General features: G+C 34.7%; 1 non-coding gene across 1 annotated transcript; it reads left to right on the plus strand.

Moving 5' to 3' along the window:
• The first annotated feature begins 9,035 nt into the window (after positions 1 to 9,035).
• Positions 9,036 to 9,119, plus strand: Trnal-cag (transfer RNA leucine (anticodon CAG)). Its single transcript has one exon. It is a non-coding gene; the product is annotated as a tRNA-Leu (tRNA).
• The last annotated feature ends 4,058 nt before the right edge of the window (positions 9,120 to 13,177 follow it).

Below are 13,177 nucleotides of genomic sequence, written 5' to 3' on the forward strand. Positions count from 1 at the left end.
CAAGTTGTGTCAGAGTTTGCAGAGCTTTACGGTAGATGGCTCTAGTAGCCAGTGTTTAACAATGCGATTTAAGCGTCATAATTTTTCAAATTTTTCGTCTTTTTGATTACCTATCTTACTGCGATAGTATAGTATTAGCCCATTACCTTACCCATTACATATTTTTTTGTAAAATCTCAAGTTTATGAATTTTACGACTAACACGTGTATTTTACACATTTAATTGTATATTATCGTATCAAAATTCAAAAATTTACATTTCATTTTTCCAGGACCACTTTTTTTAAGTTTACCTTCTAAAACTTAAAGGACGGAGAGAGGGGGAGAAAGATAGAGAGAGGAGAGCATTTCGCCCAAGTGACTTGTGTTTTTGCTTTTTTCAGTAAACCGAAACGGGCAAATAGTCTGTTTCCATAGGATTTATTACGTAACCGCGAAGGAATGCGATTTCCCCACATCACTGAAAGTAGTTGCAGTGTTTCCCTTTTCACCCCAACACGAGATGTAAAGCCATGAGTAGGGTTCATTTCATTAAGGCCAAACTCCGTTTGGTGTGTTCTGTTCATAGAAAATACCTATTATGTATTATGGTTACTAATACTGTACAGTCAGCAGCAATAGTTGCTAAGCGGGCGAGGTGTTCAAAATGATCTTTACGCGACTTTATTGTTAAGAGAATAAGAGCGCGTCAAGGTAATTCTGAACACCTCGCCCGCTTAGCAACTTCTGCTGCTGACTGTATCATATAGTATCTATCGAGCTTATTTATGTATACCTTATTGCACAAATATATGGGTAGGTACCTACAATAAAGTCAAAGGTCATTCATAGGGCCAAACACAATTTGGCTTGACACAAACTTCAAATATATATCAGTTGCTAATAGCGCATATAAAAGAGAAAATATTTTATTTAATCCTATTTTAATAGGTTTTCTGTTTTTTGTACATTTTATGGAAAATTGAAGTCGGTTAGCAAGAGAGAGCGAAAGGTTTAAAAAAACCGGGCAAGTGCAAGTCGGACTCGCGCACGAAGGGTTCCGTACCATAATGAAAAAAAAAACGGAAAAAAATGCAAAAAAAAACGGTCACCCATCCAAGTACTGACCACGCCCGACGTTGCTTAACTTTGGTCAAAAATCACGTTTGTTGTATGGGAGCCCCATTTAAATCTTTATTTTATTCTGTTTTTAGTATTTGTTGTTATAGCGGCAACGGCAGCGGCTATCACGGTTCGTGAGATACAGCCTGGTGACAGACAGACGGATGGACGGGCGGACGGACGTACGGACGGACGGACGGACGGACAGCGAAGTCTTAGTAATAGGGTCCCTTTTTACCTTTTGGGTACGGAACCCTAAAAAGTAGGGAATCTAATGTTATCATAAGGACGTCACACACAAATCAAACTACCGACATTTGTTGTGTTTGTGTGCGCTGTATCTCTAACATCTAGGTAGATGTGAGCGAAGGTAGTGTTCATGTCAAATAGACTATAGACGTAACGGAGTGTGCCTGCGCTTGCATAGGTGTAGGCCTAGCAATCTCTCCGGGCAATTAAACATTACGTTGGCACCCGACGAGGGCTCTTAGCGGCACCCTATGCGCCAGGCGCTTCTGCGGGGAATTATCACTGAGCATGCCAAACACCAGTCAAAGGTGCATGGACACGGAATGTTTATAGTCTCCTCTATAAAACAGGATTCAAAATAAATTGTGGATTAAGTACAGTAATAAATGCTATGACACCCGTAGACCAAGTAGGCATGTAGTTAGTAGTTAGCACTTTATTCATGGCAATTTAACAACAAATAGAAACCATTTTACAAAATAATCCATATAATTTATGTAAGTTTATAATTTAAATAACTATGTATATTAAATTTCGTTGTAGGAAGCGACGGAAATAAGTTAATTATCATTACCAATATTTTTCAAGACAAGAAAGCAAACCACTATACTGATAAATACTGTCTTTAGCGACATTTTATATTTATATGTTATAACGCTGTAACGCAGGTAGAGTTATGCCTACTGAAACCGGCTTTAAAGTAATAATCTTAAACTTTAGAGTAAAGTTCGCCTAACTTGCAGGTTGTACACCAGAAAAGTTAAAAGCAATTGCTCAGGCAACTTGCCTTCATAATGCACCTTATCTGTCGCTCTTAATTAATTTATTTACTAAGAAAGTCTGTTAGTTCTCATGTTTCGTGAAACTTTTATGCTAAGCATGGAACAGTTGTTTTTGCTTGACGGCGCTTGTTTCAAAAGTTTTCTTGAAATACCTTCAGAATCAACTACGAGAAAATTATTTATGAATACACTTTTTCGTCTGCTAAGTTGAGTAACTAATTACCCGGGTACCTTTATTTATCAATGGAAAATGTTTTTCAACTAATAAAATTTACTTTTTAAGCTTTCACTTGCTTCAGACTCAAATTTTTTTCAAACCTAACTTTGCTCTCTTTTTGCACAATTTACTATCTATGATTTCATTGATTAAGAGGTAGAGTAATTCAGTAAAGGTTTTACACCTTTTCAGCTTTTTATTAAAAATAACAGGCGCATATGAAATAAGTAGGTATGTGCCTAAAGTACCAAACCCATCCAATGTTTCTGCACTTATTTTACTGTTCTTTACTATCCAAATAGAAAAAAAATGACACCATGACTCATACTAATCCTCTGAACGAACCTCCCCTAATTTTTCCCAAAGGCATGACGCCACTTGTGCACTGGGATTACGCGATGCAAGGAGACATCGATACCCGTAACAACTGTGCATAATCTAGTTGAAGCCGCATTTATACTAGTTTGAGTTGCATATAACTTAACGTCTGGAATAGCACCCCTGGGTAGTTAATTGCCGCAGGAGTCGCAGGACGAATACGACACGCGTGATGCACTTTGCAGTGCTCTACTGTGTGCCCCGCGGTGTAATGCATCTTGCTTAGTGCCACCTGGAAATAAAAGAGTGTGATTCTTTTGGACCTAAATACTGGAATTTGCCATCATCTGTTCCATAGCAAATAGGATTTATATATTTTAGAAGAACGAGAGAATAGCCCAAGTAGCATTGCAAGCTGTATATAAGCTGTATTAAAGTGTATTTGTATACTATAAGCTGTACAGTTAGGCTGTACAAAGGCTGTATAAGCGCTTATACAGCCCTTATAAGTAAAAAAAGGGCCCAAATTATACAGCCTTTGGCGTTATTGGAGCTGTAGAGTAGCTGTATAAGCAATAGATAAGCTGCATAATAGCTGCATTACAGCTATATTTCGGTGTAACAGGAAACCTTAACACTACAGATAATCTCTTATAAGTACGATATAAGAATATAAGTTTTAAATGAGTTATAAGAAAGAATTACAAGAGAATAATAATCATTTAAGAAACTAAAATGTCTTAATCTTGTTCATTCGTAATATAGTAATGGCGACAATAAAGTGTTATAGTGGATGGTAAAAGTAAAAGTAAATATTATACAGGACTTGAATGGAATATTACATTATTGGTAAGTGCGGATTATTATTTATTGTGAACCTGTGTATCTTTTCTGGCAAAATATTTACGCGCCTGCAAAATAACAAAGAGAAACCATAAGGAAAATATCAAAAATCGGTAAAGTTACTTTTTGTTTTTAAGGTTAGAGTATAAAAAGTATTTATAAATATTAATTCTAAGGCTAAACAATTTATTTTAGCTGGTAATCATAACACGGCGTTAGTCTGCTAAATATTTGCAAGTATTTCTTTAATTATATTTACAAATACGTTTTTTTTATTATTGTAAAATGGCGACAATTTTTAAACAGCCTACAGGATAGTTGGAGAGCATTATAATCTTAGTAGCTGTGCTGTGTAATAAATGGAGTGTCTTTTACAGCTTTTGTAATTAAAACAGCTTTTTAATAGAATATTTGTATTCGTTTGGCTGTATTTCGGTTCTCCGTACATAAGTTATAATTCTCTTTAGAGATCCGTATAAAAAATAAAAAACCTGTACTGTAGTTGTCATATATTCCTTTAGTTTTATAATACACTTATTTTCAGAAATCATTACACTACTATACTTATACGAGTGTACAATTACGCCAAAAGATTGTTATAAGCGACTCTGTCAGTAATACAGAAAAAAGCTGTACTATAGCTGCCATTTATTCATTTGGTTTTATAATACCCTTACGGACAGAAGTTATACAACTACTATTCTTATAGGAGAGTAAGATTACGCCATAAGAAATAGCTTTAAAACGGGGTTGACAGATACATTTGTACAGCTACAAGTGCCAAGTGATACTACAATACAGCCTGTATACAGCTTTTACGATAAAATTAGCTTGTAGTGTTTCACAACACTTAATGTTTTAAAACGGAGTTGACAGATACTTTTGTACAGCTAAAAGTGCCAAGTGTTACTACAATACAGCCTGTATACAGCTTTTACGATAGAATTAGCTTGTAGTCTCTCACAACACTTTTAGTTTTATAGTAGATTTTTATATTCTGATAAAGCACCCCATGCTTCCGCAGAATCCTTTATAATGATTTTATACAGCTTGAGCTGTATAATGTCTGTAAAGGACCTTTTATACAGCTTAAATCTTTTCTGACACTCTTATACGTCCCTTAAATCACTCTAAGTTCTTAATTGGCTGCTATATTGATGTTGCCGACACTTCCATGCTACTTGGGAGGTAATTAATGAATTGAGGTTTCTGTGAAAACCACTCAAATCAACCACAATTTGTTATAAAATGAGTAAAATGGATACCCACTGATAATCAATTATGTACATGATGATAAGTTAATAACCGATGACGGGTTGACACACATATGTACTTTATAAGATGGAAACAAATAGTTTATTTTAATTAAGTTACATTTTTATGCAATGGTATTGACAATAAAAACTGAATTAATCTGCATTCAAGTAGGTATTATGTATAAGTAGTTCTCTAGTAGTTCCTCGTCTTCATCCTTCTTCGTCTTCATCCTATAATCCTATTGCGGCAAGGGAATTTAACTGCTAATGAAACAATAATACCTACCAGAAAACCAACTACTTCACTTCAAATAATCTGAGTTATGTGGATTGAGCTGTACTAAAGCTAGTAGGTATGAAGAAAGTTAAATTAGATAACATAATCGTTTCAAGCGGAAGTCAGAAGAGTGACCAAAGACCAACTGACTCTTCGTTAATGATCAGTGATCGGAATTGCGTTAAACTGTTATCAAGCTTCCTCTGTCATACAAACTCCAAACATGTGTTAACCCCACGCTACAAAACCAACCGCAAAAACACGTGCGCCAGGACCAGCAATTACACTACTTCTAGCGAAGAATAACTATTTTAGCTCACCTAATTCCGATCACTGCTAATGATGAGAAACTTAATTTGATATTGATTTCAAACCTCCAAATACAAACATTTGAACTATATTCGAATGTTGTAGCAAAAAAAGGCCGTTATTAAAAAGGTGAAACTAGTAATAGTATTCATTCATGGATACCTCAGCTTGAATCAAGTTGTGCAGTCTCCATAACACGAACACAATTGATCTGACATCTATTTCCCGAGTGACCTGAATCGCCTGGCACCAGCAATCAGTGGTCCATGCTATCACCGACACCTATTGTCTCAAAGTATGGATAATCTTTAAATTAAATAGGACGGGCTTGAAATGTCAATTGTGAAGTTCACAGTAAATACCAACCAAGAATGGGGTTGATTCCTCATCTCTTAATCTAAATCTCTTTGATTTTAAATAATTCAGGTTTGATTGTCAGGTGTTATGTATGTAAGTTGCAAATAAAAAGTAGTTATATTATTATTTTACTTAAAAGTCGTAAAGGACATACGTAGTCAATGAGAAGGATATATTAAGCAATGACACCCTGAAAGGTCCAATCGATCTACCAAAGTAGATATTAAAGTAAACACGGAATAAAACTGATGGTAAATAAAAAAGTAAGAGTTTACTACTCTACTTCTAGCTTTGTATTGGCTTATAAATAAAAAGATTGAGATTTGAGGATTGTAAAAGTTTGGTCTTACTAGCGTACTCAATATGTTTGGTAGATCTAGGTATATTTATCAAGTGGTATTTCAACGCGGCCACAACTGCATTTTTCGCGCCGAATGTTAAAGTGTTTAATTCATATTTTGAGCTAAGCTTATACGCACTATCCACAGTATCTGATAGGTACAAGATATGGATAATATTTTCAATTATTACTGCTGTATATTTAAACACTCTACCTTAATAATGACAGGGCCATATGCACATACATAATACTTCGGCGAAAATTTACAATCCAATTCACACTTATTTTCAGGGTAAATTGAGCGCGTTTAATATACTGTTACGATTATCTCTAGCAATAAAAAATGTGTTTTACGATCTGTTTGTTTTAACAACATTACAACTAGCGCAACATAACAATATTAATACAAGTAGGTAGTGCAGTAAATAACGTAACCTTAAGTAGGTACTTATTTATTATTAATATGTATGCTATTTCTAATATTAATTCCTTTAATCGGTTAGGTTTTCTTGTTTGTTTACACCTGTGAAGCATTGAGGACTATGAAAACCACTAGATACATTATTGATATGATAACACCAATGTACTACTACAGTACGAGAATAAGCAACTTATTTTCTTGTAAGCTTTTTAACTTAAAAACCGAGTAAAATTGCGTCCAATGAAAATAAGTCTGCAACGAGTAAACGAGCAACTTTAAACTTTATGAAATAGAGTTAAGATTTAAATTAGAATGTAAATACTATTTCAGTTAACGCGTTCTGTATTTGATCGTATTGTGTATAGTTAGAAATGCCAATAAATGCAATACTGCATTTGCACGTGCGTGTACGCATCGGAAAGCGTTAACTGAGCACATGGTAGATCAAAGGAGCGGCCGGACGGGGGAACTGTTTGTGAATGAATTTACTGTTTTGTTAAAATTATGTACGGATGCACGTTTATGAGCTCCGATTTAGGTTTCCAGATTTATTTTAAACTTCCGAAGGAAGAGAATACGAGAATTTTAATAAAGTACCAAATGTATTGTATTAGGTACATCACATCATGAATAGTCGAATATAATACAGAATTACAGACGCTATTTATGTTTATGATTGTTGTGTAAGAGTATATGGTACTCATTGTAATTAATTCAACGCGTCGTAAATTTATCTTATAATATACACAACAGGTCATAAATTTAGCAATTCTTAATTCTTATATATAACTTTTGAAAACACCATGCTTTACTAACCTGTTACATATTCCTGCACATTCGCGATGCACATGCGATGAACTAATAAAGCAATTAAATGAATTTTAATTTTACTCTCTACAATACACAAATAACACAAGTCTGCAGATGCACTTTCAGTGATATCATGAAACGTCAATGTTAACATACGTCAAGAATATTAAGAAAAAATATCTAATAAGTATAGGTATACAAAGAATCAAAACCTCATCAAAACAAAATTAATAGTTAGTAGAAAAACTTTTTATTCGATTGACAAAAACTAAAAATCTTAGTCCTCAAAGCAAGTAAATATTGTTGTTGTTCTATCTAGTATTATTCCTTTAAGTAAAAGGCCAAAAAAAAGGCTCTTGTTTCAAGTTTCAACACGAGATAATAGCGGATATATCCTCTTTGGGTAAAGTGCAAGTAAACTGACGTCAAATGTCACAACACGATATAAAATAATATATAGGAGATAGGAGGTATGATGTGTATTTGTATAAATGCCAGAAATGTGTATAGAAGTGTATAGTTCTTCTTGTTCGTGCTCGATAACTTTATGAAGGACTCATTGGTTTAATGTAGTGAAACTAGGCAACTTTACCAAATGAATGGACAGTGTGGCTTGCTGGGTCATTTTTTGTACAAAAGGTCCAAGAAAGGCCCAGGAGACGGAATCTCGATTTACGTGGTTACGTTAACCTGAGGTGACTTCTGAACTTACTTGTATCCTATAAGATATCTATCTCTCTTTATACCTCCTTAATATGAATATGGCTATGGTTTTTACGTGTCATAAATGGTCGCCACAATATGGAATGGAGCTCTACGTATGTATAACGCTATAGGTCATTGTAGAGTTCGTCTAAGCTTACTAGTGTCAGACTTAGTCTGCAGCGATTTTTATAGCCCACGCAGTGCAAATGTTATACGACAAAATTTGGTAGAAGTTTGACATTTAAAATAACACTTGCACTGCGTAGGCTATCAAAATCGCTGCAGTCTTTTCTTAGTCTAACTCTAGGCACCGACTTTGACAGAACAAAATACCTCCACTGCAAAGTCTGTGTGTCTGTGTTTGTTTTTAATATTTTACAAGTGACCAAATCACATCGTTTTGTTATCTCATTACTCTAATTTCTGATCCAGTTGAATGTTATTACAGGTTTACAATTAATTCCTCAACTTGTTCCAGCACCAAAGCCCGTTGGCATTAAAGGGCTACCGAGGGGAATAATGATATTGATGATGTAGTATTTAATGAACTTCTCTAAGCTGATAATATCATTCTAGATTCACAAAAGCATATCAACATACTTAACAGGTGAGCATTAGTAACTTGCGTTAATAACAGACAAGCTCACTTACTGACTGATTTATAAATGACGCACGGGATATAAATCGACAAGTACCATAGTTATATTTGAGAGATGCGTCCGGATTTAGTGAATATGCCGCGAATGCGAAGAAACAAGAAACAAAGCGTAATTTAGTAGTAGTTGTTCCTATGCTTTGTATTGTTTCGGCCACATAAATTATACCCAATATGCCCGGCTTAATTTATTTAAAAAATGTTTAAAAATGTTTACATACAAAGAGTTTACATACATATGTTTTATATATACAAAGAGATCACATTCTTGTCAAGTGTGGTCAAAGTCACATAGATAGTGCACATTACTCATTAAATTATGTATTTTTTTAGGGCTTTGGTATATTTAATCAAGCTTATAGAACGTTTATTGTAATTTCGACTCCCATGTTACAGTCAGGATGGCCGAGCGGTCTAAGGCGCTGCGTTCAGGTCGCAGTCCACTTCTGTGGGCGTGGGTTCGAATCCCACTTCTGACAGACTTTTTGTTTTTTTTTAATAACCTTAGACTAGTATTTCCAAGCATCTGATAACACAGACAATAATGTTAAGGGCTACTTGCACCTATTACTAACCCGAGGTTAACCGGTTAAAACTGGAGTTACCATGGTTACCAGTACAATTTGACACTGGGTTAATGGTTTAACCGCTTAACCCCGAGGTAATGGGATGGTGCAAGTGGCGCTAAGAAGTTAATGTTTGTAAACAAAGCTATTGATTGATGAGAACAAGGAATCTTTAATTTCTGAGCGATGAAAATAGCTTCTGATAACGAATACAGATGGATTAGTATACTCGTTATCAGTCTGTAGGCTCCTATCAATGCCGCCGGGATGGAATTCATTTACTTTGAGTTGAGCAAGTAGAATCTTCACTCACATTCCAATCATACATTTTTATAATTTTATTATCAACCAATAAACTTTACGTAAGTAGGTTTTACGATAAGTTTACACAGAAGAAAAGAAGGAAGGACAAGAATTTCGTATCCTAAATTGGCGACCGACTTCCTAAGAAAAGACCAATACCACCTTCACTGTGACAGTTATCCAACTAGTTTTAATTCGTAAGAAAATGTTTTTTCTTTTAATTTGATACGTGCTCTTACACTTAACCTCTCTTATACTTGTACCTAGGTATTATTTTTATGGCGTCTCTAAAGCCCGTACTTATATCTTTTGAAGGAAGTCGTGTTAAAGGTAAGTGCACACGGCATTTATATTAAGAATGGCCTATTATGGCGCCCATCGACTTAAAACCAACCTAGTCTTAAGCTATTTTCTTGATTTAAATTTCAGTTTGAAGTTTTACCATTCTTCTCATTATCTATTAATATTATTATCTATCTTAAAAAAATGTTTTAATATTTTTCATTATACCTAAAATATCCACAGCACTGCACAGGTAACACCATGACAGATTACATATTATTAAATACATAAATTATAGGTACTAATTCAATAAATAAAATTCACTGGTGGCAAAAGTATTTTTTAGTACCTATTGAAACACTTTTTTTTGAAAAACTTCAACACAAGTGCATAAGAAAATAATAAACACACACTGAATCTTTTCAAACCCAAACTAATCTTTAAAGATCTTCCCGGCAACTAAAAAACCTTTGAGTAGGTAAGTAAGTCAACTAATTTTGTGATTGGAATACAAGTTCCACGGACAGCTTGAAGATTTCACCTTTGCTGTCGATCCGTTCGTAAATACATTTTTAAAAGTTTTCCATGAAGCTCCAGCGTGACCTCAAGTGGCTCTTAGAGATAGATAAAACTTTCATAAGACTGGAGTGGCCAGCTTAATGGCTCGCCATAAATGTCCTGAGTCGAGCTAGACAAAAGCCATGGGCAGGCCATCCCCATTCATGTGGCCATTACGAACCACGCACAATAAGTCTATTCAGGAGTATAACGATTGAGATGAATAAGACGTTATTGTGATGCTGTAGAAATATTAAGTGATCTTGAAGTGTGAAATACAAAGTTACTGGAATGTTGATATTGTTAGTTGTCTGAAAATGCAAAATAAAATGGTCAAACTACCCCATTTTCAGTATCGCCATAATTAGCAAAAAGCCGGTAAAGCGGAAAACTTAATCCGCGTGTGATCGATACGATACATCAATATTTATCTGACAAATATAAGTTTGGTATGGATGTTTTATGTCCCTATTAATATGTATTTATTCAATTATACATGGGGTTTGGAACCTTCTACAATTCAATAAGAATTCTAAATTCAATTTTAATTTGACCTTTTAATAGGACATCAGGACTCAGGAGGATAGAGATAAATCGATTGACCATGATATGATATCCACCGCCTTTATGTCACGCATGTTTCCCGTAACATAAACAAGTGCATGCATCCAATGGCTCTGAAAACGTGCAACGTCGTCGCACCCAATAATGACACTCGAATTGGAGCGGAGCGGGCCTTATTACGTATCGTGTCGACATCACCTCATATGTTTTAGACTTATACAGCGTGACCTTAGCCATTGGACAAACCCTGAAATCCCACGTAGGGTTACTTCTAAGAAATGCCCTACCGGCAATATTTTTTTAATTAGAACAAAAGATAAAAAATAAATTATCAAACAAAAGTTATTTCCAATAATCAACAACAAAAAGAAACATACTGTATTAATAATTGGCAGTGCTTTTGACAATTTGTTTGAAAATGTGCAGCAATGATGACTTTTCTCAAAAGTCAAAATCTTATTAATGTCATAAATAAAAAAGATAATCAAAACGGTCGAAGAAGGTTTCATACTATTTACTACCTCAGAAGCTACTAACACATACAGGTTGCTCCAAAGTAAAAAAATCGTAATTTGTTAATTTCTTACTAACCGCTACACCGATTGTTATGATACTTTGTATACTGGTTCTAAATACCCTAATGCATATGTACATTTCGGCTTTGTCCAATGGCTAGGGACATCCTGTATATTCCTATATTAACTCACATTTATAGACGGGTCTAACGCTTATATATATTCCTACTCCTAAGACTTTTGATAGGTACTAATTTGAAACTACTTAAATCAATAAGTTACCTATATGTTGTCACAATTGCATGATCATAAATATTGATCATCAATGAAAATACAAGAACATAATATAATAAATCTTATTCACATGCCTCTGTGTCATGCCACCAATGGATAATTTCTAGATAGTAGACAAACATTTTCCTTTTTTGCCCCTCATATATCACGTAAAGGCAATAGCGATCGCATAATAGTCTGCATATTACATGCCAGTGCATGCCTAGAGCCGTGGAAACTCGGAAATGCGCACTTGACTCCGAAGTGTACAGACGCCGGGGTTAATTTGCACTTTTCTCTTTCACACTGGAAAACGTAACTATGACGATATACTTAGCATGCGAAAATTCTCAATTCAGCCACAATTATTAATATGTATTAGTTACTCGTAAATAAATATTATGGTACACTTCAATACTAAATTGATAATGGGCACATTGGTCTTTCTGACCAATTAAAAAAGGCTTGGAGTTGTCAATGAGCGTTAATTTTGGCTGCGTGTAAAATTGTTTGGGATATTATTCAATTTGTCAAATGTCTCAATACACGATGATTTTTAATCGGTGATCAGGAGTAGAAAAATATTAATATCTAGCCCACATTAATGCGTCAGTAGTGGAGTGGTAGTAGTGACACTAAATAAGTTTTTGGCAAAAATTTCATTTTTGGTATAAGCTTTTATCGCTGACTGTACTTTTCATACGACAGACAACTAATACTCATCGAGACAATTCTAAAAACCCCTAACACAATTAGTTTGCGTTGTTTCATCACAGAGTTCCTATGGGCACCTCCTGTCTCCATCATGAGATCAGTTCGACAGTACCATATTATTGTATTGTCAATTGTCATCAGAACTACATACAGCTACCAATTTTCATGACGCTACGATCCTTGGGAGATGGTTAAATTAGTTACCTTAGATTCCATTACAAGTTAGTTACATATAGGTCGACCTAATAAAAGCTTGTTAATAAATTAATATTAAATTTTCGACATAATGTAGGCCTTATTTAAATTATAGTTTTCTGACATAATTAACCAGTAACAACTGCAAAATGCCATCTCAAATATCACTTTTATTCCTGTAGATATTATTAAAATATTCACAAAAGTTTTAGAACCAATTCCATGACCGTATCCTTTTATGCCTTGGGGAAAATTCCGAATTAGTCCCTCATTTCAAATGAGGAGTAGCCATAATTAAACACTTTCAAAGGCTGTCTGCAGTCGGCGAATGTCAAAATATGACGGTTTATTTATAGGCTGCATCTTTTCATGCCGTTTATGCGGGGCAGGGACACCGTCGGCGATAGACATTTAATGTTGAGGTGGAAGCCGAGGGCTTTAGCGATTAATTCACAAAGTTAACTAATAATAACTGATACAAATTGGTGATGTTTTTCTGCTTATAATGCGAATGCGAATACATATAAAAAGCTGATAAGATGGCAGATATGTAATCAAAAAATATTC

Source organism: Cydia splendana, chromosome 1 (genome assembly GCF_910591565.1).
Source record: "Cydia splendana chromosome 1, ilCydSple1.2, whole genome shotgun sequence".
Taxonomy (NCBI): Eukaryota; Metazoa; Arthropoda; class Insecta; order Lepidoptera; family Tortricidae; genus Cydia; species Cydia splendana.